Source organism: Hyla sarda, chromosome 4 (genome assembly GCF_029499605.1).
Source record: "Hyla sarda isolate aHylSar1 chromosome 4, aHylSar1.hap1, whole genome shotgun sequence".
In the NCBI taxonomy this organism is placed as follows: domain Eukaryota; kingdom Metazoa; phylum Chordata; class Amphibia; order Anura; family Hylidae; genus Hyla; species Hyla sarda.
The window spans coordinates 272,592,406-272,618,582 of NC_079192.1; the positions used below are offsets into that span (position 1 = coordinate 272,592,406).

Consider the following 26,177-nt stretch of genomic DNA (forward strand, 5'->3'; position numbering starts at 1 on the left):
AACATAGTTCATAAGGTTGAAAAAAGACCAGAGTCCATCAAGTTCAACCTATATCCCTAATGAGTCCCTACTGAGTTGATCCAGAGGAAGGCAAAAAACCCTCATACTAGAGGTAAAAATTCCTTCCCGACTCCAAATATGGCAGTCAGAATAAATCCCTGGATCAACCTTCTGTCCCTATGAATCTAGTATACATAACCAGCAATGTTCTTACTCTCCAAAAATGCATCCAGACCCCTTTAAAATTCTTTTACAGAGTTCACCATGACCACCTCCTCCGGAAGAGAATTCCACAGTCTCACTGCTCTTACAGTAAAGAACCCCCGTCTGTGCTGGTGTAGAAACCTTCTTTCTTCTACACGTAGAGGATGCCCCCTTGTTATAGATACAGTCCTGGGTACAAATATATCATGGGAAAGATCTCTGTACTGTCCCCTGATATATGTATACATAGTTATTAGGTCTCCCCTAAGCCTTCTTTTTTCTAAACTAAATAACCCTAATTCTGATAATCTTTCTGGGTACTGTAGTCCTCCCATTCCCCGTATTACTCTGGTTGCCAGTCTTTGAACCCTCTCCAGCTCCACTATATCTTTCTTGTACACTGGTGCCCAGTACTGTACACAGTATTCTATGTGTGGTCTGACTAGTGATTTGTACAGCGGTAGAATTATTTCCTTGTCGTGGGCATCTATGCCCCTATTGATGCACCCCATGATTTTATTTGCTTTGGCAGCAGCTGCCGGACACTGGTCACTACAGCTAAATTTACTGTTAGCTAAGACTCCTAAATCCTTTTCCATGTCAGTCGTCCCAAGTGTTCTCCTATTTAACACATAATCCCAGCCCGAATTTTTCTTCCCCATGTGCATAACCTTACATTTATCAGTGTTGAACCTCATCTGCCACTTCCCAGCCCAAACCTCCAACCTATCCAGATCCGTTTGTAACAGTGTACTGTCCTCTATAGTGTTTACCACGTTACAGAGTTTATTATCATCTGCAAAGATTGCTACTTTACTATTCAACCCCTCTACAAGTTAATTAATATATTAAATAGAATAGGACCCAAGACTGACCCCTGTGGTACCCCACTAGTAACAGTCACCCAATCAGAATAAGTACCATTAATAACCACCCTCTGTTTCCTATCACTGAGCCAGTTACTTACCCACTTACACACATTCTCCCCAGCCCAATCCTTCTCATTTTATGCACCAACCTTTTATCTGGAACCGTATCAAATGCATTGAAAAAATCCAGGTATGCGACATTCAGCGATTCCCCTTGGTCCAGTCTGGAGCTCACCTCCTCATAAAAGCTGATCAGGTTAGTTTGACAGGACCGATCCCTCATAAAGCCATGCTGATATGGTGTCATACATTTATTTTTATCAATATACTCCAAAATAGCATCTCTTAGAAAACCCTCAAACAATTTACATACAACAGAGGTTAAACAAACAGGTCTATAATTCCCGGGGTCACCTTTTGTTCCCTTTTTAAATATTGGCACCACATTTGCCATGCGCCAGTTTTGAGGGACAGTCCCTGTTACTACAGAGTTCATGAATATTAAAAACAGGGGTCTGTCTATTACATTACTTAATTCCTTTAGAATACGGGGGTGTATGCCATCTGGACCTGGCGATTTGTCTATTTAGATTTTTTTGTAGGCGGCACTGTACTTCTTCCTGGGTTAGACAGGTGACCTGTAAATGGGAGTTTACCTTATCTCGCTGTATTTCACCTGGCATTTCATTTTCCTCGGTGAACACAGTGGAGAAGAATTTGTTTAATATATTTGCTTTTTCCTGATCCCCGTTTATAATTTCTTATTCATTTTTTAAAGGGCCTAGCCTTTCATTTTTATGGATTGCTTTTTAATTATTGATAGATTTCAGCTGTTGTCTTGGGTTTCCATACCTTTTTGAACCTCCCTTTCTTCATGTGTTCAATACTCTCCCTCTGTGATTTCACGTATGTCAGGATTCGGCAGGCTGGAGGTGGATCCTCTGTGTCAGAGAGGGATTGGCGTGGACCGTGTCGGTGGACCGGTTCTAAGTTGCTACTGGTTTTCACCAGAGCCCGCCGCAAAGCGGGATGGTCTTGCAGCGGCGGTAGCAACCAGGTCGTATCCACCGGCAACGGCTCAACCTCTCTGACTGCTGAGATAGGCGCGGTACAAGGGATTAGACAAGAGCAGGGTCGGACGTAGCAGAAGGTCAGGGCAGGCAGCAAGGATCGTAGTCAGGGGCAACGGCAAGAGGTCTGGAACACAGGCTAGGGATACACAAGGAACGCTTTCACTGGCACAATGGCAACAAGATCCGGCAAGGAAGTGCAGGGGAAGTGAGGTAATATAGGGAAGTGCACAGATGAACACACTAATTAAAACCCATGCGCCAATCAGTGGCGCACCGGCCCTTTAAATCGCAAAGAACGCGCGCGCGCCCTAGGGAGCGGGGCCGCGCACGCCGGGACAGCACAGACGGGGAGCGAGTCTGGTAAGCGGGTCGGGATGCGCACCGCGAGCGGGCGCGTCCCGCATCGCGAATCGCATCCCGGCTAGGGACATTATCGCAGCGCACCCGGTCAGCAGGTCTGACCAGGGCGCTGCGAACAGGAGAACGCTGTGAGCGCTCCGGGGAGGAGCGGGGACCCGGAGCGCTCGGCGTAACAACGTAATTTGACTCTTCTGGTCCGCATAGACATGCATAACCTAAAAAGACTTTGTCTCTGAAATGACCCATATACACCAGTAAGAACCATTCAGTATACACAATATATTTCTGATAACACAGATACATGTGAACAGGGGCGTTGCTAGGCCTGCAAATTACTGGGGGCTGTTGCCCATAGCACAAGCCATGCTCCTAACCACACCCCAATCCCGCCCCTAACCACGCCTTCATTCACACCCTATTGCGCACAGTATGTCATATAATCACCATACATATTACCGCCATACTTTTAGTGACCATATCTAACCAAAACTAAGATTAATATTACCAATAATACCAGTACAAAAACTAAAATTATCAGCATCTCCAAACAAAATGAAACACGTGCACAGGTGCACACTGCTAGTTTTTTGTTTTACCGCCATACAATAACCACCACCACCATTACCACTGATTAATAACACTATATTTGTTACTAAATAAAATAAACTATACAAAAGACCATATTCCCAAATATATTCATCATACAGAGGTAGATACCAGCTGTACACATGATCTGTATACCATGTAAGTGATTATATACAGGACCATATAGTGGTATATACCAGCTGAACACAGGATCTGTATACCATGTAAGTGATTATATACAGGACCATATAGAGGTAGATACCAGCTGTACACAGTACAGAAAGACAAAGAAAGTAACAGCACAACTCAAAGGTTGATCAGCGTTGTCCTCTTCCCTTTTCTTCTTCATTCAGATCAGACCAACATGATGGCTTCTTCCAGCCAAATCTTCATCTCTTCGGCATCTGCAGGACTAACATGTTGGACTCCGCATTTTTTCACGGCCCTCCAGTTCCAGTGTCCTCTTCTACACAATCTCCCCATCTATAGGCCTCCATACTATTAAAAAAAATGCCCCATTGGTGTCCCGCTCAGTAAAAATGGGTACGTAGGTAGCCAAGTAGTCAGGTATGTAGGTAGGTAACTAGCCAGCTAGTTATGTAGCCAGTTTTTTTTTTTTAGCTAAGTAGGTAGGTAGTCAGGTATGTAGCTAGGCAGTTAGGTAGGCATGTATGTAGATAAGTTAGGTAGCCTTGTATGACAGTAGGTGAGTGTTACCTTCAACTGTTGCAAAACTATAACTCTTAGCATGCTTAACCTACCTTTGGATGTCTAGGCATGGTGGATTAGTTAGTTTTGCAACACCTGGAGGCACCCTGGTTGTGATATACTGCCTTGGAAGGCTTCTAAGGCAGCTGTCCCCAACTATTGTACCTCAAGCTGTTGTAAAACTACAATTCTCAGTTTGCTCAAACAGCCTTTGGCTGTCTGGGCATGCTGGGAGTTGTAGTTTTCTCTTTTTTCTTGGGACCACGGGACCGATACTCTTCCATTCAAGTGACCGTCCTCCGCCGGTGAGAACGGGTCTAGTGCCGGCTGGACTCCTCCAATCTGCGTCCCCCAGAATAGTGGGAAACAAGCGTCTACTTGTGTTGTGCCCACGGTACAACACAGAAAGGTGAGCAAACCTAACATATCAACCTAAAACACTAATCTGGAGACGACATCCATTTTTAATTTAATTATTTTCTTATACACTCATATTATCTATTTTTTTACTACACTTAGATGCGCATTGTGTCTCCTCTGTCTTTTTCTATATATTTCTGTAGACACTAAAACATGGCACACTAAAGGGGTGTGAGGGGTCTGAACAGGGGAGAAGAGAGAGTGTGTCTCTACAATAGACACTATTCATCAGTGGGATAAGATCTCCTGGACTTCCTGCCTTGAGAGAAACAGGGTATGCGCTCAGCAAAGATTACACTACACATTGCAAAGTTATATAACTTAATCATGTGCTTTATCATATAAAAGTAATTTCATTTGGCTGTAGTTCTCCTTTAATGGCACCCTTTATGCAAAATCTAACTATTGCAGTTGAATGCAAGCAAGGTCACATTACATTACTTATCATGAAAGCAGCAGGTCACTCTCCTAGTTTCCTTAGAAACTTTGAGAGTTGACTGACATCATTCTCCCCAGACCGTTGAATAAGACAGTTCTAGGTGGTGGGTAGTGCAGCAGGCTGTGCCCCATTAAATAGCAGTAAAAGAGAAAAAAAAAGAGCAAGTAGCTCAGCAGGTAGGCTGGGTCCCCCTAATTTCACTTTTTGTCAGGGCCTCTGATGGCACTCTTGTCAGTACTGCCCTGATGGTGGTCCTGGCCAGGACAGCCATTATTATTATTATAGTCATGATAAAGAGAGTTCCAACAGTTTAGACCCCACTCAAGGCTCTGGATACCATGTGTACCATCAATAATATATTGTTTCCTAGGAAATGCACAATGAACAACTCCACATACAAATTAATTTGCAGTGTTCGCTTCAGCCTGCAAGTGTCCTGCATTGTTTCCATTAATCCTTCCCATCTAAGTTTGATTGAAGTTCCTGATGTCTTTTTTTCGTCATCTGTTGTTACTTGCAAAGAGATGTCAGGCAAGCTTAGATGGAGAGGGTTGCCACCCATATTGCACCTATAGGATGGGGCTACACACGTAAATTTTGGAGCACGACAGATAGAACGTAAAGTAGCTCAATAGTAACTTTATCTGCTATGTAACATATCTGCTATGGGACAAAAAATAAGAAAGGTTGGCAGTGGAAGTTTCGTGATAATAGCTATTGAAGTCTGTGGCTTCAGAGTGGAGAGAGAACTTAAAAGGGTACTCCGGTGGAAAACAAATTTTATTTATAACCCACTGGTACCAAAAAGTAAAACAGTTTTAAATGGGAAAAGGGGGGTGATTCAAACTTTTATTCAGGAAGGGGTTAAATCACATTAATTCAGCTGCTGTATGCTCCAGAGGAAGTTGTCTAGTTCTTTCCAGTGTGACCACAGTGCTCTCTGCTGACTCCTCTGTCTGTGTCAGGAACTGTCCAGAGCAGGAAAAAATCCCCATAGCGAACCTTTCCTGCTCTGGACAGTTTCTGACATGGACAGAGGTGTCAGCAGAGAGCACTGTGGTCAGACAGAAAAGAACTATACAATTTCCTCAGTTGTATACAGTAGCTGATAAATACTGGAACGATTAAAGGGGTTTTCTTGGCAAAAACTATTTACATTTTATCCCCTATCCGAAACTGGAGACACAGCTCTCGCTTAGAATGCGGGTGCTGCAGGGAAATCGCATTGAGTCCCAGCAGCAGGCCCCCTGCGGTCAAACATCTTATCCCCTATCCTTTGGATAGCGGATAAAATGTTTTTGCCCAGAATACTCCTTTAAGGTTTTCATATAGAAGTAATTTATAAATCCGTTTTACTTTCTGACACCAGTTGGTTAGAAAAAAAAATAGTTTTCCACCGGAGTACCCTTTTTAGTCATACAGTAATTCTTTCAGACAGTCTTTATGTGCCATCTAGTGGCCAGCACAGGCACAGCAGGACTCACAGCCAATAAAAGCTATGTGACACAATTAAAGGGATTTTCCAGTAAATATTAATATTGTATATCGCTTTCCCCTGGAACCACATCAGTGTTTGAGCACAATATATTTACAAAGTACAGAACCATTAGAATTTAAAGAATATGTATTAATCTCAATATCACTTAGCTAAGTGTTATACTACCCTATTAGTGATGAGGAGATAAAAAATGGAAATGGATTCCCTGGATAGAGGCGCTTCTCTGAGATATGGTAGGTATGAATCTTTTTAATCTTTATTTCGTATAGCAACGTAATTCGATCCCGGACTGGGATCTTCGTCATGATGCCTGATAAAAATCCCAGTCTGTGATCGAAACGCGTTGCTGTACAAAATAAAGATTCATACCTACCATATCTGGGAGAAGCGCCTTTATCCAGGGAATCAATATCCATTTTTATCTCCTCATTGCTATTTTGCCGTATCGACTGCTGCTCATCTGGAATCATACTGGGGCGACTCACCTATCTTCATTGTCCACACGCTACTGAAGGTGTTGTGCTCTAAGCAGCCCCCTTGTTTTAATTCCATATTATAATCCATAGCGGTCTTCACTAGGGTTTTTTTCCTTTTTTCCTTTCTATACAATACTCTATTAGTGAGAATGACCAATGCCATTTCCTCATGTTTAAATATACCGTATATACTCGAGTATAAGCCGAGTTTTTCAGCACGATTTTTCGTGCTGGAAACACCCCCCTCGGCTTATACTCGAGTGAACTCTCCACCCGCAGTGGTCTTCAACCTGCGGACCTCCAGAGGTTTCAAAACTACAACTCCCAGCAAGCCCGGGCAGCCATCGGCTGTCCGGGCTTGCTGGGAGTTGTAGTTTTGAAACCTCCGGAGGTCCGCAGGTTGAAGACCACTGCGGCCTTCGACATCATCCAGCCCCCTCTCACCCCCCCCCCTTTAGTTCTGTACAGTACTCACCTCCGCTTGGCGCTGGTCCGGTGCTGCAGGACTGTCCGGAGAGGAGGTGGTCCGGTGGGATAGTGGTTCCGGGCTGCTATCTTCACCGGGGAGGCCTCTTCTAAGCGCTTCGGGCCCGGCCCCAGAATAGTCACGTTGCCTTGACAACGACGCAGAGGTACGTTCATTGCCAACGTACTTCTGCGTCATTGTCAAGGCAACGCCTCTATTCCGGGCCGGAAGCGCGGAGAAGAGGCGCCCCCGATGAAGATAGCAGCCCGGAACCACTATCCCACCGGACCACCTCCTCTCCGGACAGCCCTGCAGCACCGGACCAGCGCCGAGCGGAGGTGAGTACTGTACAGAACTAAAGGGGGTGAGAGGGGGCTGGATGAAGTCGAAGGCCGCACTGGTCTTCAACCTGCGGACCTCCGGAGGTTTCAAAACTACAACTCCCAGCAAGCCCGGACAGCCGATGGCTGCCCGGGCTTGCTGGGAGTTGTAGTTTTGAAACCTCTGGAGGTCCGCAGGTTAAAAACCACTGAGGGCGGAGGATGATGAAGGGGGGGTGTGGGATGATGACAAGAGGATGATGAAGGGGGGGTGTGGGATGATGAAGGGGGGTGGGGATGATGACAAGGGGATGATGAAGGGGGGGGTGTGGGATGATTACAAGGGGATGATGAAGGGGGGTGGGGATGATGACAAGGGGATGATGAAGGGGGTGGGGATGATGACAAGGGGATGATGAAGGGGGGGTGTGGGATGATTACAAGGGGATGATGAAGGGGGGTGGGGATGATGACAAGGGGATGATGAAGGGGGGTGGGGATGATGACAAGGGGATGATGAAGGGGGGTGGGGATGATGACAAGGGGATGATGAAGGGGGGATGTGTGGGATGATGACAGGTAATGATGATGAGGGTCTGGATGATGACAGGCGGTGATGATGATGAGGATGTTAATGACGGGTCTGGATGATGACAGGCGGTGATAATGTATTTCCCACCCTAGGCTTATACTCGAGTCAATAACTTTTCCTGGGATATTGGGTTGAAATTAGGGGTCTCGGCTTATACTCTGGTCGGCTTATACTCGAGTATATACGGTAGACATCTAAATACCTAATGCATAGTTTGCATTTTGGCTACATACAATAACTATTCATAAAAACGTCATTATCTTTTTTAGTTGAATTAAAAAAACAATTTTGAATTAAAAAAAAAATAAATTTAAGAGATTTATAATTAATGTGATGTGAGAACATTACAGCTTCTTGTTTTAAAAAAGGTTTTCCAGCTTTTGGTATTGTAGCTCTGCCGTGTTTACTTCAGTGGAGCTTAGCTTCAGTAACATACAGTGCCACAAAGCAGACGTCAGTTACTGAATTTATGTGGGGACGGTTATTACTTGTATCTGCCAGCAGAGGGGGATATCTGCATTCCTTATGTATTAGTATCTAGTAGAGTCCTGTTCTCAAAAGCAGTATAAATGATCTACTAATGCCTAAAAAAGGTAAAAGTGAAAACCAATCATCATGATAGACATTTACAGCCGAAGGAAATGGTTTAATCTTACAAGCAGTACTAGCAGGTGGGTACATGTTGTACTGCAGATTTTTTTTTTTTAGTTAATACAACAAAAAATCTACATAGACATAAGACTAGAATAAAGTAAAGTGGGATCAGTACCATATCATCCAGCATTTATATAAAAGAAATCATTTGTGCATACTACTGCTCCTCCATTTATTGTCTATTGGAGCTGCTGGAGATAGCCGAGCTGACCCCCTGCAGTCTTATACTGCAGATTAGGAGAAGTGTTAATTAATGTTTGGACAACCCCTTTAAATACATCAAGCTTAAAGGGGTATTCCAGGCAAAAACCTTTTTTTAATATATATCAACTGGCTCCGGAAAGTTAAACAGATTTGTAAATTACTTCTATTAAAAAATCTTAATCCTTCCAATAGTTATTAGCTTCTGAAGTTTTCTGTCTAACTGCTCAATGATGATGTCACGTCCCGGGAGCTGTGCACGATGGGAGAATATCCCCATAGGAACTGCACAGCTCCCGGGACATGAGTCATCAGAGAGCAGTTAGACAGAAAACAACAACTCAACTTCAGAAGCTAATAACTATTGGAAGGATTAAGATTTTTTTAATAGAAGTCATTTACAAATCTGTTTAACTTTCCGGAGCCAGTTGATATATAGAAAAAAGTTTTGGCCTGGATAACTCCTTTAAAGGGGTACTCCGATGGAAAAACATTTTTTTAAATCAACTGGTGCCAGAAAGTTAAACAGATTTGTAAATTACTTCTATTTAAAAATCATAATCCTTCCAGTACTTATCAGCTGCTTTATACTACAGAGAAGGTTCTTTCTTTTTCTTTTCTTTTTTATTTCTTTTCTGTCTGTCCACAGTGCTCTCTGCTGACACCTGCTGATATTTCAGGAACTGTCCAGTTCCTGACATGGACAGAGGTGTCAGCAGAGAGCACTGTGGTCAGACAGAAAATAAATTCAAAAAGAAAAGAACTTCCTCTGGAGCATACAGCAGCTGATAAGTACTGGAAGGATTAAGATTTTTAAATAGAAGTAATTTACAAATCTGTTTAACTTTCTGACACCAGTTGATTTAGCTAGTTTCTAAGCAATAGCATGAAGAGATAAATAAGTTTGTATTCTTAAAGATTAATTCAGACCTCGGGGAAAAGTGCTGGATTTTTAGAGATGATTCTGCACTTAAAATCAGTACTAGTTTAAGTAAAATATATGTAGATTGGCTTTTCAAAAACATTATTTATATATATTTGAGTGTAAACATGCAGAATTTTCCATGCTTACTATGTTAGAGAAATGTTTCCGATTTTAACTGTACATTTCAACCTTTGCAATGTTACACATACGAAAATTGCTGAGGATTTGCTTTGAATATAAGGGGAGAGGGGGAGATTTATCAAGCTGTTCCCATCATTTTTTTAGCTGCAAAATTTAGTGATTTTGCGTTATTTTTTTGCGCCTTTTTGAAATAGACGTTTTTGGAAAAACTGGCTGTGAGTTGCAGGGCTGTGCAGTTTCTCATGCAGTGGACAGTATTTATTAACTGCACCTTTATTAAAAAGGCACAACATTTTTGAACAAACTTTAAAAAAAAAGAAAAAAAACCTGCAAATGTAGACCGTGACCAACTTGGCTTAAAAAAAAGACAGACCACAGTGAAAAGACTTTCAAGCATGGGGAACCACTTATTTAGAAAGGAGTCATCTTTTAAAGTAATTCAAATTAGCTAACAACTAAGCACCAAGCAGGGTTGTGTGACAGTATTGCTTTTAGATAGAGAGCAATACATTATTATAAAGAGCAATATATTTGGAAAGATTAGACATGCCAGCAAGCTAGTATTGTCATGCTGTATTAGATTTCCCATTTGGCAACAGCTGGAGACACCAGTGCTGTTGTTGTATTTTCTCACAACCAGCTGGAGAAAATATTCCAGCATTTGGGTTGCTCCATGAGCCAAATCACCTTAACCCCTTAAAGGGGTAGTCCAGTGGTGAAAAACTTATCCCCTATCCTAAGAATAGGGGATAAGTTTGAGATCGCGGGGGGTCCGACCGCTGGGGCCCCCTGCTATCTCTCTGTACGGGGCCCCGACTCTCGGCCCAGATAGCGGGTGTCGACCCCCGCACGAAGCGGCGGCCGACACGCCCCCTCAATACATCTCAATGGCAGAGCCGGAGATTGCCGAAGGCAGCGATTCGGCTCTGCCATAGAGTTGTATTGAGGGGGCGTGTCGGCCGCCGCCTTGTGCGGAGGTCGACACGACCCCTTCCCGCGGGCTGTCGGGGCTCCGTACAGGAGATCGCAGGGGGCCCCAGCGGTCGGACACCCCGCGATCTGCAACTTATCCCCTATCCTTAGGATAGGGGATAAGTTGCTCACCACTGAGTCACCACTGGACTACTCCTTTAACGACCACGGACGTAAATGAACGTCCTGGTTTGGCGGTACTTTGCGCACCAGGACGTACATTTATGTCCTGTGTATGACCTCGAGCATCGGAGCGGTGCTCGCATCATACACGGCAGGTTCCGGCTGCTATCAAATAAAATAGATGATCGGATCGCCCTCAGCGCTGCCGCAACGATCCGATCATCTGTAATGGCGGACAGAGGTCCCCTCACCTGCTTCTGTCTGTCTCCCGGCGTCTCCTGCTCTGGTCGGAGATCGAGCAGACCAGAGCAGGAGATCGCTGATAACACTGATCAGTGCTATGTCCTATGCATAGCACTGACCAGTATTAGCAATCAAATGATGAGGACATAAAAAGTGTAAAAAAGTTGAAAAATGTAAAAATAAAAAGTGAAAAATCCCCTCCCCCACAAAAAATTATAATTGTCCGTTTTTCCATTTTACCCCCAAAAAGCATAAACATCTTTTTTTAATAAACATATTTGGTATCACCGCGTGCATAAATGTCCAAACTATCAAAATATAATGTTAATGATCCCGTACGGTGAATAGCGTAAATGTAAAAAAAAAATTAAAATGTCAAAAAATGCTGCTTTTTTGGTCACATTTTATTCCCCAAAAATTTTAAAAAAATTATACAAAAGTTTTAAATCTGAAAATGTGATATAGTTAAAAAGTACAGGCGCAAAAAATGAGTCCTCATACCGCCCTATATACGGAAAAATGAAAAAGTTATAGGTGGTCCAAATAGGGCAATTGTAGATTACTGATTTTGTACAAAAAGTTTTAGATTTTTTTAAAGCGGTACAAAAATATAAAAGTATCTAGCCATGGTTATCATTTTAATCGTATTGACCTACAGAATAAAGAACACATGTCATTTTTACTGTAAATTGTACAGTGTGAAAACAAAACCCTTCAAAATGTGCAAAATTGTGGCTTTCATTTAAATTTCCTCCCTAAAAAAATATTTATGTGGTTTCGCTGTACATTTTATGGTAAAATGAGAGGTTTCATTACAAAGTACAATTGGTCACGCAAAAAACAAGCCCTTATATGGGTCTGTAGAAGGAAATATAAAAGTTATGGATTTTAGAAGGCGAGGAGGAAAAAAGAAAAATGCAAAAATAAAATTGGCCTGGTCCTTAACCCCTTAAGGACGGTGGGCGTATCCATACGCCCCCCGTTTTAAAGTCCTTAAGGACTGAGGGCGTATGGATACACCCGTAGGGATTCCGGTCCCCGATGCTCACCGGGCGGAGACCGGGGTGACTGCTGATATCTATCAGCAGGCACCCCGTGCAAACCAACGATTTGTGGCTTTTCCGGATCAATCGGGTCTCTGGTGACCCGGAAAAAAGGGTGAATAGGGCTGTCCGAGACCGCCCCATTCACCCTTACCCAGCAGGAGTGAGGTGGCACTTTGGAATTTTTTTGCGCGTACGCCATTGATCGTGCAGTTTAATTAACAATATATTTTTTATAATTCAGACATTTCCGCACGCGGGGATACCACATATGTTTATTTTTATTTACACAGTTTTTTTTTTATTGGGAAAAGGGGGTGATTCAAACTTTTATTAGGGAAGTGGTTAAATGATCTTTATTAACTTTTTTTCCCCCACTTTTTTTTTTTTGTAGTGTTATAGCTCCCATAGGGGGCAATAACACTGCACACACTGATCTTTTACATTGATCAATGGTTTCTCATAGGAAACCATTGATCGATGATTCTGCCGCTTGACTGCTCATGCCTGGATCTCAAGCACTGAGCAGTCATTCAGCGATCAGTCACCAGGAGGCAGGTAAGGGGACGCTCCTGCTGTCCTACAGCTGTTTGGGATGCCGCGATTTCACCGTTGCGGTCCCGAACGGCCCCCTGAGCTAACCGGCATTAGTTTTCTTTCACTTTAGACGCGGCGATCAACTTTGAACGCCGCGTCTAAAGGGTTAATAGCGTGCGGCACTGCGTTCAGTGCCGTGGGCTATTAGCCACGGGCCAGGCCCGACCTGCTATGAGCGTGGCCCCGCGTTTTAGAAAGGGTAAGGACCCAAGACGTACAGGTACGCCCTTGGTCCTTAACAGATGCTCATTAACCGACAGGGACTTTATAAGTCCCTTATATTTAATAACATTAAATGCATTTAATTTTAGCACTTAAGACATTGAAAACTTGTGGGGAGAAAAAAGGCTTAGCTCACTGCTTCTCTCTGTTCATTCTAGTGATCTGTGGGGGTCTCAGCACCCATTCTCCCACTGCGCAAAACCTCTCTGAAATGTCAAAAGCTTTTTTTATGACAGTAACAAGAAATACATGTGCTTGCCTCAAATCATCTTCATTCAGCTATATGGAGCTGGTGTTAAGCCACAGAAACTTCTACAACAAAATCTGCCATATGTGAATTTCCAACTGACAGTTTTTTTTTTTAAACTGCCACTGCCATATTTGAGCCAAAACCGGAGGTGGATTCATGAGGAAAGATAAGTATAAGTCCTTCCTTTATCTTTCCCATTACTTGTGGATCCACTTCTGAACAAAAACTACAGTGTCCTCAGTTCCCACTGTCAGGTGGGAACACAGCTTAAAGTGTACCTGTCGTCAACCAAAAACTTTTTAGATAATGTAGAGGCCGGATGAAGCGCAGATCTTCGTGAAAACACCGGTAGTTAGCCTCTGAGCGCGTCCATCTCTGCAGCCCGTATTCTTGGTCAGCCCTGGTCTTAGGAGCATCGAGTTGCATATAGAGAGGTGAGTGCGGATATATTTCGGTTTTGTCTTCATACCACATACATTGATATCTATTTCATTACATCCTAGCACCACCGCCGACTCATTATAGGATAGAGGACTGGTTACAGCTACCGTTACTGGTCACCTGTTTAACGGCCGAACTGAGCTAGTGCCGCCTTAGTCTTTCCCTCTTCACATGCAGTTATATGTATATTTGTAATATACATTGGTTAAAAAATTTTTATTTTTATGGATGAAAAAGTGCTGTCCCTTCTGCTATTGCCTGTGAGGAGTCCAAATACAGAAAGTGAGGACATGACAAGCAGGGCTCTGTGCAGGCTCCTGGCTTGTCAATCATCCTCATGTGTGAGCCCGTAGCAAGTCACAGAGCCTCACTGCACAGAGCCCGGCTTGTCCTCACTGCACAGAGCCCTGCTTGTCCTCACTGCACAGAGCCCTGCTTGTCCTCACTGCACAGAGCCCTGCTTGTACTCACTGCACAGAGCCCTGCTTGTACTCACTGCACAGAGCCCTGCTTGTCCTCAGTGTACAGAGCCCTGCTTGTCCTCAGTGTACAGAGCCCTGCTTGTCCTCAGTGCACAGAGCCCTGCTTGTCCTCAGTGCACAGAGCCCTGCTTGTCCTCACTGCACAGAGCCCAGCTTGTCCTCCTTACACAGAGCCCTGCTTTTCATCACTACACAGAGCCCTGCTTGTCCTCCTTACACAGCGCCCTGCTTGTTCTCACTGCACAGAGCCCTGCTTGTCCTCCTTACACAGAGCCCTGCTTGTCCTCAGTGTACAGAGCCCTGATTGTCCTCACTGAACAGAGCCCTTCTTGTCCTCACTGCACAGAGCCCTGCTTGTCCTCACTGCACAGAGCCCTGCTTGTCCTCACTGCACAGAGCCCCGCTTGTCCTCACTGCACAGAGCCCCGCTTGTCCTCACTGCACAGAGCCCCGCTTGTCCTCACTGCACAGAGCCCCGCTTGTCCTCACTGCACAGAGCCCTGCTTGTCCTCACTGCACAGAGCCCCGCTTGTCCTCACTGCACAGAGCCCCGCTTGTCCTCACTGCACAGAGCCCCGCTTGTCCTCACTGCACAGAGCCCCGCTTGTCCTCACTGCACAGAGCCCCGCTTGTCCTCACTACACAGAGCCCCGCTTGTCCTCACTGCACAGAGCCCCGCTTGTCCTCACTGCACAGAGCCCCTCTTGTCCTCACTGCACAGAGCCCTGCTTGTCCTCACTGCACAGAGCCCTGCTTGTCCTCACTGCACAGAGCCCTGCTTGTCCTCACTGCACAGAGCCCTGCTTGTCCTCTTTACACAGAGCCCTGCTTGTCCTCTTTACACAGAGCCCTGCTTGTCCTCACTGCACAGAGCCCTGCTTGTCCTCACTGCACAGAGCCCTGCTTGTCCTCTTTACACAGAGCCCTGCTTGTTCTCACTGCACAGAGCCCTGCTTGTCCTCCTTATACAGAGCCCTGCTTGTCCTCCTTATACATAGCTCTGCTTGTACTCACTGCGCAGAGCCCCGCTTGTCCTCCTTACACAGAGCCCTGCTTGTCCTCCTTACACAGAGCCCTGCTTGTTCTCACTGCACAGAGCCCTGCTTGTCTTCAGTGCACAGAACCCTGCTTGTCCTCACTGCACAGAGCCCTGCCTGTCCTCAGTGCACAGAGCAATGCTTGTCTTCAGTGCACAGAGACCTGCTTGTCCTCCTTACACACAGCCCTGCTTGTCCTCCTTACACACAGCCCTGCTTGTCCTCCTTACACACAGCCCTGCTTGTCCTCCTTACACGGAGCCCTGCTTGTCCACCCTCACTTCCTGTTTATGGACTCCTCGTAGAGACACACAGGCAATTGCTGCAGGGACAAAAATATACTTATTTTTAACCAAAGTATATTACAAATATACATATAATGGTATTATCTACGTTATATAAAAAGTTTTTGTTGATGACAGGTACACTTTATGGCTAGGGTCACATGTGCGGTATTTTGCTTTGTATTTGCTGTTGCGCATTTTCCTACCCATTAAAGTCAGTGAGTAGCAAAATCAGCTGCAGAAAATATGCAGCAAAATATGGCACATGTGACCCTACCCTAATAGTGATTAGTTCCGGTTATCTTGTTGAGGGGTTAACACTGGTTGAGTTCTTGTGAGGCCCTACTACCTAATATAATAGGAGACCTAGGAAAACTTCTTCTTTATTAACATAATAGTCTCTTAGTGTCCTGCTGGCTTCCTCCGCAGACATCTCATCTATAAAAATAGTGGCATCAGCTCATTATTAATTTATGTGTTGCCAGGCTCTGATCTTCCTGCTGTTAATGATGTCAGTTCAGAAGCTGGCAAATCTAGTTACAGTCAGTACAGTACGTCACCAGTCCCTGGCAACAGAGCTGAGAAGTACAGTACGCCGATGATCTGACACAGGTGCAAAATGTACCTGTTAGTTCAATGTGTCTTGGGGAAAAGGGCGTATTTACCATCAGGACAGACCATGCGGCTGCTATGGGGCCCTTGGAGAGAGGGGGCCCCATCCTCGTTGGTCCCATTCCTTTTTCTATTGGTAAGAATCTATGCAGAACTCCTCTCTTTAGGGGACTTCATTGTCAGAAAATGAATGGAGGATGGTATCAACTAATAGTTCATGGCAAACAAGGGGAAATAAACTCCAGACCTTTTTTGTCTTTAAATGGGCACTGTCATGAAAAATTATTTTTGATATGTTGTAGTACTTAAGTACTACAACATATCTCTAATATACTTTTATTTAAAAAAATGCTTTTAAAACATTTCAAAAGCAATTTGAAATTCGGCCACTAGGGGGCGCCCTCCTAGTGGCCGAATGCAGTGCGGAGTGACGTCACTGCAAAATTCCGACTGATTCCGGCAGGGCATCAGTCGAAATTTTGCGCAGGCGCAGTAACAGCCAGGGCTGCGCATCGGCTTCCCACACTCGCCGACGGCCCTGCTGCAAGGTGCGGGTGGCGCGGGGGGTTGGCTGCTCCAGCAAGGTGCGCTGCTGCAAGGTACAGGGGGGCGGGGGGCGCTGCTGCAAGGTGCGGGGGGGATGGGGGGCGCTGCTGCAAGGTACCGGGGGCACTTCTGCAAGGTACCGGGGGCGCTGCTGCAAGGTACGGGGGGGGGATGGGGGTCACTGCTGCAAGGTACGGGGGGCGCGGGGTGTTTGGGTGTTACTTACCGAGCGGCAGGAAGAGGCTCCCCCGCACCCGTCCCTCCCGCATCGGCTCCTGGCTCACTCCTTCCCCCAGGAAACTCCTGTCCTGGGTGCCTCCAGTTGTTTTACCACTACAACTCCCAGCATACCCTGACAGCCAATAGATGTCAGGGCATGCTGGGAGTTGTAGTGGTGAAACAGCTGGAGGCACCCTGTTAGGAGAACTAAGGGCGGAAGTGCCGGCTCAAGCAGGCATCAGTGACGTGGTGCCTGCTGGGGAAGTCTGCCTGGAAGTCTGCACACTGCCAGGCAGACTAAATGCCATTTTAAAAATAGTAAAAAATAAAAAATAAAGGCAGGGAGGGTGTTAGGGATAGAAGGGCAATAGGCAGGGATAGAAAAAAAATCATGATGTTGGGAGCTACCCTTTAAGGGCAAAATTAGATGCCAAGATATGAAGGCACTTTTTAAATATTTTCTATGTAGCCTCGTATCTTTTATGTAATACACTGCTTTGTCAGTTCAAGTATTTGTAGGTTGCTTTATTACTATTCCTTGTCATTGAATAAAAATAAATGTAGAAATATAATAGCACAAAGAAATGTGATATAACAGATGGAAAATCACATAACAATCACATAACAAGACAGAGAATTCACATAACAATTAGGACAGTAACTTCTTTTTTCCTAAAGAGATTCCCTGGTTCAGAAAACCCATTTTTCTATACCCAGTTAGGGAATTCTTAGATAATACTTTTAATCTCTAGCTCTTTGTCAGATTGGAGAGTGAGTACAAAGAGCATTTCATATTCTCAAGGAATGGTCCTATCCTTCTTTAATTTGAATATGAACTGTGTAATATTTTGACAAAGTGTCTAAATATTATACTGTTACTAACTAATACTATCACATAGTGACTGAGTTAAACCACTTTACAAGGGCTAAACAATACTGCCATTCTATGACCATGTAGAACCACCACATAGTGACTTAATAATACCAACATAGTGTTGCTAATTTAAATATAGTAGACAAAGACCAATATTTCCCAATGCTGTGGGGGAAACCAGTATTACCAGTAAAGGCTCTGCAGATTGTATTGTGATTCCAGATAAATCCAGTAACTACAGGTGATGTCTTCTCTGATTGGAGTTTCACTTTTCCAGTCTTCCCCCAGACTGCCATGAAGACTTTTTCACCTATAGCTTGTCTCTGTAGAAGTTGCCAGAATAGATGTTTGGCTCCTAACTTTTCTATCTCCTCCCCTCCTCTATACAAACTGCATCTATAGTTCCCCAAATAGTAATAGTGCCCAATTTTGGCCTGCCTTCTGTAACCCTATACTTTAATTATGACCCCATGGTGGGGGGCAAAATGTGCATATGGTTCAAAGAAGGTGAAATTCTTTAGAGAATGTGTGTTGTGCCACTTTGTCAACCAAGTTTACACATACAAAATAGGCAAATTCAGTTTTAAATGTTCCCCCAACTGCCTGCTGCTCTTGATAAGGGTACGAACACACTATGTTCCTGTTACGCCGAGCGCTCCGGGTCCCTGCTCCTCCCCGGAGCGCTCGCGGAGTTCCTCTCTCTGCAGCGCCCCGGTCAGACCCGCTGACCGGGAGCGCTGCAATGACCCTGCCGGCGGGGATGCGATTCGCATAGCGGGACGCGCCCACTCGCGAATCGCATCCCAAGTCACTCACCTGTCCTGGTCCCCAGCTGTCACGTCCTGGTGCGCGCGGCTCCGCTCCTTAGGGCGCGCGCGCGCCAGCTCTCTAAGATTTAAAGGGCCAGTGCACCAATGATTGGTGCCTGGCCCAATCAGTCTAATTAGCCTCCACCTGCTCCCTGTCTATTTAACCTCACTTCCCCCTCACTTCCTTGCTGGATCTTGTTGCCTTTGTGCCAGAGAAAGCGTTACAGTGTTTGCCTTACCAGTGTACTTGACCTCTTTCTATTGCTATTGACTACGAACCTTGCCGCCTGCCCCGACCTTCTGCTACGTCTGACCTTGCCTCTGCCTAGTCCTTCTGTCCCACGCCTTCTCAGCAGTCAGCGAGGTTGAGCCGTTGCTGGTGGATACGACCTGGTTGCTACCGCCGCAGCAAGACCATCCCGCTTTGCGGCGGGCTCTGGTGAATACCAGTAGCAACCCTAGAACCAGTCCACCGACATGGTCCACGCCAATCCCTCGCTGACACAGAGGATCCACATCCAGCCTGTCGAATCCTAACAGTTCCTGCCCCGGTTAATTGTATCTGTCAGCATCCCGCAGAAAACGAGATGCTGGCATGTATTGGCAACGGGAGTAGCGGATTCTTTTTAGTCTATGTTTTCCTCTTTGACAAGCAGGGTTGTAGGGTGGGTAAGTCAGAAGTCTGCACAGATAATATCAGCAGCACAATCCAAGTCTCAATATATTTATTTGTTCCTCTGTGTCAGTGCATGCAGGCCCTGGCCTTCAGTAAAAGACTCACCGTTAAAAGGAACTTACCAACAATTCTTTAGGGTATAAAGTAAGTGCATAGCTGTATAAGGTTTTAGACCCTAAATTGGTGCATATCTTTCATTAGTTAATTGGCCCCTCCAACACTGCAAAATATATATGCAAATTAGGTTTTGGGTTCCTGTAGGTATTTCCCAGCATAGCTGCTAGATCCCAGCATACATTTGGCCCCTTCACCAGTTAGTCAGGCTTCTCCGTACACTGGTCACCCAGCAGCCTAGGGGAATGCCAAGTTGGGTTCAAAGCTAACAGGTCGATTTTAAATCTCTACATTGCTGTTACAATATTTGGTGAATAAAGGCTTGAGTTAGCAAGATTTTAGTGGAATGCTGTCATTTTTTCTGCGTATTCAAATCCAAAATTCTGACTCCATCTCAGCCCCTCAGAATAAAAGTAGAACTGGAGTTGACAGTACTTTTCTACTGACTGTGACTCCGTCCTAAAATTAAATCTGAGGCTATGTTCACACAACTGAATTTCCAAGTAGAATTCTGCAGAAATATTCTTCTTGGAAATTCTCTCTGCTGACATCTCTGTCCATTTTAAGAACTGTCCAGAGTAGGAGAAAATCCCCATCGCAAACATATGCTGCTCTGGTCAGTTCCTAAAATGGACAGAGGTGTCAGCAGAGAGCACTGTGTTTGTGATTCAGCAGAGAGCTCTGTGTTCCAAAAAGAAAATAATTTCCTCTGTAGTGTTCAGCAGCTAATAAGTACTGGAAGGATTAAAAAAATTTAATCGAAGTAATTTACAAATCTGTTTAACTTTCTGGCACCACTTGATTTAAAAAAAAAATTTATTCCACCGGAGTACCCCTTTAATATAGTGGCAACACTGGGAGCTGAGTAAGTATTCACAAAATAACTTATGTCAGGTTCATAAAGCGCCAGTCAGCATAAATATGCATTTGGGTAGTGGAAGGAAACATTTGGATAAAACCTAAAAGCTCCTTGACACAAGGGTATTAAGAATACCCCAGTGCTACAAGACACTACATGGCTGACATCAAAAACATTTAGACTAAGCTAAGTAGGGGGAACCTTACAAATAATATACATATTGCATTGTATTTTTAATTTAGTACTTGAATGTGTGCGCATTATTCATATTTTTTTTTACATTTGTCTATAACATTGGGTTTATCTTTAGTCTTCGTGACCAGAAGTAAGCTGCTGTCCCTAATACATAGTGATGTTATTCAATTGAAGTGCAATGTGACATGTGCTGCTGACCTTTCTCTTGTTGTGAAGCATTGCCCTATTACTTAAAGGTATTGCTTCCATAGACTGGATGACTTAGGGGCTAAAGGGCTCAGTGATTTTTTCCAGACAGATCTAAGCAAATGTCTATTTCAAAGAAATCACATGTGCACATACAGCCTTCTGTAGACATCTATTCATGATGCAGTGTTGTGAATTGGTGACCTGGAATAAAAGATGTTGGAAGTCTACCAATCTAGCCTGTTTTCATCTTTACAGTCAGTGAAAATCATATTATTATCATATTCTTCTTTATTTGAGCAATTGTTTTTACACATGGGGTTAAGTATTGTTTTAATACCAATGATGCTACCTTTAGTGGTTCAAAATATCTGTCAAAAAAATGTCTGTCCACATGCCTCCATCTAGCATCAGTGTACATGGCTTGCCCAGGAAGCAGAGCAGGGAAACCCTCTGTGTTCCTTGAAGGGGCTGTAACACATTGCTAAATTCTGTGTTAGTGAATTGTGAGTTTAAAGAATGGGTTCCCATGTTCAGGATTTTCATCTCTTGGCCTTTAGGAAAAGTGGTTACAAAGACCATATCCCTCTCTGCCCTGTCTTGTATTACACAAACATCATGCTACATTTTTCCTGTGAAGATATTGCATGGACATTGAACCTTTACTGCTAGGCTTACCTAGTGCTGGGCGGTATACCGGTTCATACCAAATACCAACATTTTTGTGCTGCACGATATGAATTTTTCCCATACCCCTCGGGAATGAATGAATTATCAATCCAGCGCTGCGCTGTCCCCACATCGGGGAACTAATCATATGTGACCCGCGAGCGCTGTTCTGCCCCCCCCCCCCCAATTAATCAGCGCTGCGCTGTCCCCATCGGGGTAAATAATCACATGTCACCCGTAAGCGCTGCCCTCCTCGTCCTCTTGTTTGTTGTGGGCCGCGGGCGCTGATACTCTATACTGTACGCTGTATCCCTATGCCCGTGCTGCAAAAGATAAACAAAATAAATTTTAACTTTTCCCCCGTCATTCCGGACCTGCTTCCTGGGGACGGGAACGTCGGAGAGCCGTCAGCCTATCACCGGCCGCAGCGATGTTCCGCCTCAGCCAATGATAGGTTGAGCCCACTGTCATGTAAGAAGATGGCCGGCTTCTTACATGACAGTGAGCTCAGCCTATTACCGGCCGAGGCGGAACATCGCCACGGCCGGTGATAGGCTGACGGCTCTCCGACGTTCCCGTCCCCAGGAAGAGCGTGAGACCGACGTAGGAAGGTGAGTTAAAGTTTATTTTGTTTATCTTTTGCAGCACGGGCATAGGGATTCCATGTACAGCATAGAGTGTCAGCGCCGGTGGCCCGCAACAAACAGGAGGACGAGGAGGGCAGCGCTTGCGGGTGACATGTGAGTAGTTCCCCGATGGGGACAGCGCAGCGCTGGGCTGATTATTAATTTGGGGGGAGAAGCAAAACAGCGCTCGCGGGTCACATGATTTGGGGGGGGGGAGAGAAATACCGTTATATATACCGTGGAACCGCCATAAGTTACAAAAATACCGTGATACACATATTTGGTAATACCGCCCAGCTCTAGGTTTACCTATAGATTACAGCTGATTGCTGGGGTCTCTGCAGGAGTATACTGTAGAATCAGCATATAATCAAGGGATCTTTGTATTTAGTAGGGGTTGTCCAAAGTGGAGAGTCCCTTTAAAGTCTAAGGATGACATGAGCCCTTCAATATTGAATAAAAGCTGGATTGTCTCTTTAATGACATTGTCACCTCTATGTGTTGTACAAACAGAGCACAATACACGTGTTAGCTTGGAATACAGGTCACAGCCAGATCCTTGTTCCTTAAAACCCGCTCTGGAACCAATAGGCAGACAATGTTCACCACTTTAACTCTTCCAAGGACATGTCTACAGTATTGACCTTTCTTTTCGGAATTAAAGGGAATCTGTCAGCTCTAGATCATTCTCAGAGCTCAAATGCCAGAGGCTGCATGTGTTAGCTGGCCACAGTATACACACCTCCTTCCTCCCCCACCCCTTCCTGCCTTGACTAAAGATGCCCATTTACCTTATATTAAAGTCAGCCCAGTCTGCTGCCAATAGCAGGTTCAGCCAACTATCTAAGGTATATGTTGGCCTCCCAACTTTCCACCGACAGATGATGTAGGTGGAGAGAATGGTTGGGAATTCTGGATCTTCGCCACTCGATACTTTTTTACTCGGAGGGATAAGCTGCTGCCAAATCGACAACACTCCCCATAGACAACACATAAATGTTCATGTGTTTAGGAAGTTGGTAAGGAATCGATAGTGTATAACCACATTTACTGACATGCATGATTCAGTGCTAGAAGATGAGCCCTGTATATCAATCGGTTAAGGCAGGGAGGGATGGTGGGAGGAAGGAGGCATGCATGCTGTGGCCCACCACAGCCTCTTTGACACTTTAGAGCTGAGAAAATGTGATACTTTATTTTATCAGGAACATCCAATGTATAGATACCAATGCATTTCCAGGCCACATTGCCCTCATCATCAGGTTAATACACTCATCCTTAACATACCATCTTTGTGAGGCTGGGTTCACACTATGTTTTCTCCCATATATCATTTATTTCAATGAGCCGGCCGGAGTGAAACGTTCGGTCCGGTGGGCTCATTTTTGCACTGTATGCGCTTTTTCCCCGGACCTAAAACTGAGGTCAACCACGGTTTTAGTACGGGTTGTAAAAGCGCATACAGTGCAAAAATGAGCCGACCGAACGTTTCACTCCGGCCGGCTCATTGAAATGAATGACATACGGGAGCGCATACGAAGGCATACGGGAGCGCAAGGTTTCAGCTCCCCCCGCCGTATGCGCTCCCGTATGGGAGAAAACGTAGTGTGAACCCAGCCTAAGAGTGAATTATTTACCATATACAGTGGGGAAAAAAAGTATTTAGTCAGCCACCAATTGTGCAAGTTCTCCCACTTAAAAAGATGAGAGAGACCTGTAATTTTCATCATAGGTATACATCAACTATGAGAGACAGAATGGGGGGGGGGGGGGGGGGGGGAGAATACAGGAAATCACATTGTAGAATTTATAATGAATTAATTGGTAAATTCCTCTATAAAATAAGTATTTGTTCACCTACAAACAAGCAAGATTTCTGGCTCTCACAGAGCTGTAACTTCTTCTTTAAGAGTCTCCTCTGTCCTCCACTCGTTACCTGTATTAATGCCACCTGTTTGAACTTGTTATCAGTATAAAAGACACCTGTCCACAACCTCAAACAGTCACACTCCAAACTCCACTATGGACAAGACCAAAGAGCTGTCGAAAGACACAAAATTGTAGACCTGCACCAGGCTGGGAAGACTGAATCTGCAATAGACAAGCAGCTTGTTGTGAAGAAATCAACTGTGGGAGCAATTATTAGAAAATGGAAGACATACAAGACCACTGATAATCTCCCTCAATCTGGGGCTTCACACAAGATCTCACCCCGTGGTGTCAAAATGATCACAAGAACGGTGAACAAAAATCCCAGAACCACACAGGGGGACCTAGTGAATGACCAGAAAAAGCTGGGACCAAAGTAACAAAGGCTACCATCAGTAACACACTACGCTGCCAGGGACTCAAATCATGTAGTGCCAGACGTGTCCCCCTGCTTAACCCCTTAAGGACCGGGGGTTTTTCCGTTTTTGCATTTTCGTTTTTTGCTCCTTGCCTTTAAAAAATCATAACTCTTTCAAATTTGCACCTAAAAATCCATATGATGGCTTATTTTTTGCGCCACCAATTCTACATTGTAATGACGTCAGTCATTTTGCCCAAAAATCTATGGTGAAGCGGGAAAAAAAATCATTGTGCGACAAAATTGAAAAAAAAACGCTGTTTTGTAACTTTTGGGGGCTTCCGTTTCTACGTAGTACATTTTTTGATAAAAATGACACCTGATATGTATTCTGTAGGTCCATACAATTAAAATGATACCCTACTTATATAGGTTTGATTTTGTCGGATTTCTGGAAAAAATCATAACTACATGCAGGAAAATTAATACGTTTAAAATTGTCATCTTCTGACCCCTATAACTTTTTTATTTTTCCGTGTATGGGGCGATATGAGGGCTCATTTTTTGCGCCGTGATCTGAAGTTTTTAACGGTACCATTTTTGCATTGATAGGACTTATTGATCACTTTTTATTCATTTTTAAATGATATAAAAAGTGACCAAAAATGCACTATTTTGGACTTTGGAATTTTTTTGCGCGCGCGCCATTGACCGAGCGGTTTAATTAATGATATATTTTTATAATTCGGACATTTCCGCACGCGGTGATACCATATATTTTTATTTACACTGTGTTTTTTTTTTTATTGGAAAAGGGGGGTGATTCAAACTTTTAATAGGGGAGGAGTTAAATGATCTTTATTCACTTTTTTTCACTTTTTTTTTGCAGTGTTATAGGTCCCATAGGGACCTATAACACTGCACACACTGATCTTCTATGTTGATCACTGGTTTCTCATAAGAAACCAGTGATCAACGATTCTGCCGCATGACTGCTCATGCCTGGATCTCAGGCACTGAGCAGTCATTCGGCGATCGGACAGCGAGGAGGCAGGAAGGGGCCCTCCCGCTGTCCTGTCAGCTGTTCGGGATGCCGCGATTAGCCGCGGCTATCCCGAACAGCCCGACTGAGCTAGTCGGGAACTTTCACTTTCACTTTTTCTGAGCGCGCGGCTAAAGGGTTAATAGCACGCGGCGCCGCGATCGGCGATGCGCGCTATTAGAGGCGGGTCCCGGCTTCACTATGACGCCGGGCCTGCCGTGATATGACGCGGGGTTACTGTGTAACCCCGCGTTATATCAGAAGAGTAGGACCAAGGACGTACCGGTACGTCCCTGGTCCTTAAGGGGTTAAGCCAGTACATGTCCAGGCCGGTCTGAAGTTTGCTAAAGTGCATTTGGATGATCCAGAAGAGTACTGGGAGAATGTCATATGGTCAGATGAAACCAAAGTAGAACTTTTTGGTAAAAACTCAACTCGTCGTGTTTGGAGGAGAACGAATGCTGAGTTGCATCCAAAGAACACCATACCTACTGTAAAGCATGGGGGTGGAAACATCATGCTTTGGGGTTGTTTTTCTGCTAAGGGACCAGGATGACTGATCCATGTAAAGGAAAGAATGAATGGGGCCATGTATCATGAGATTTTGAGTGTAAACTTCCTTCCATCAGCAAGGGCATTGAAGATAAAATGTGGCTGGGTCTTTCAGCATGACAATGATCCCAAACACACCACCCGGGTAACGAAGGAGTGGCTTTGTAAGAAGCATTTCAAGGTCCTGGAGTGGCCTAGCCAGTCTCCAGATCTCAATCCCATAGAAAACCTTTGGAGGGAGTTCAAAGTGCGTGTTTCCCAGTGACAGGCCCAAAACATCACTGCT

At 44.7% G+C, this 26,177-nt stretch overlaps 1 protein-coding gene across 5 annotated transcripts in view; it reads left to right on the forward strand.

The window, feature by feature from the left end:
* RASSF3 (Ras association domain family member 3) overlaps window positions 1–26,177 on the forward strand; it is a 163,797-nt gene that overhangs the window by 56,192 nt on the left and 81,428 nt on the right. The window contains exon 1 of one of the 5 annotated variants that reach the window (XM_056574252.1): window positions 13,632–13,815. The exons of the other annotated variants lie outside the window; for them this stretch is intronic. The gene's annotated coding sequence lies outside the window, so the exon portion shown is untranslated. Of the gene's footprint in view, window positions 1–13,631; window positions 13,816–26,177 lie in introns of those variants that run through there. 5 annotated transcript variants of the gene reach the window in all.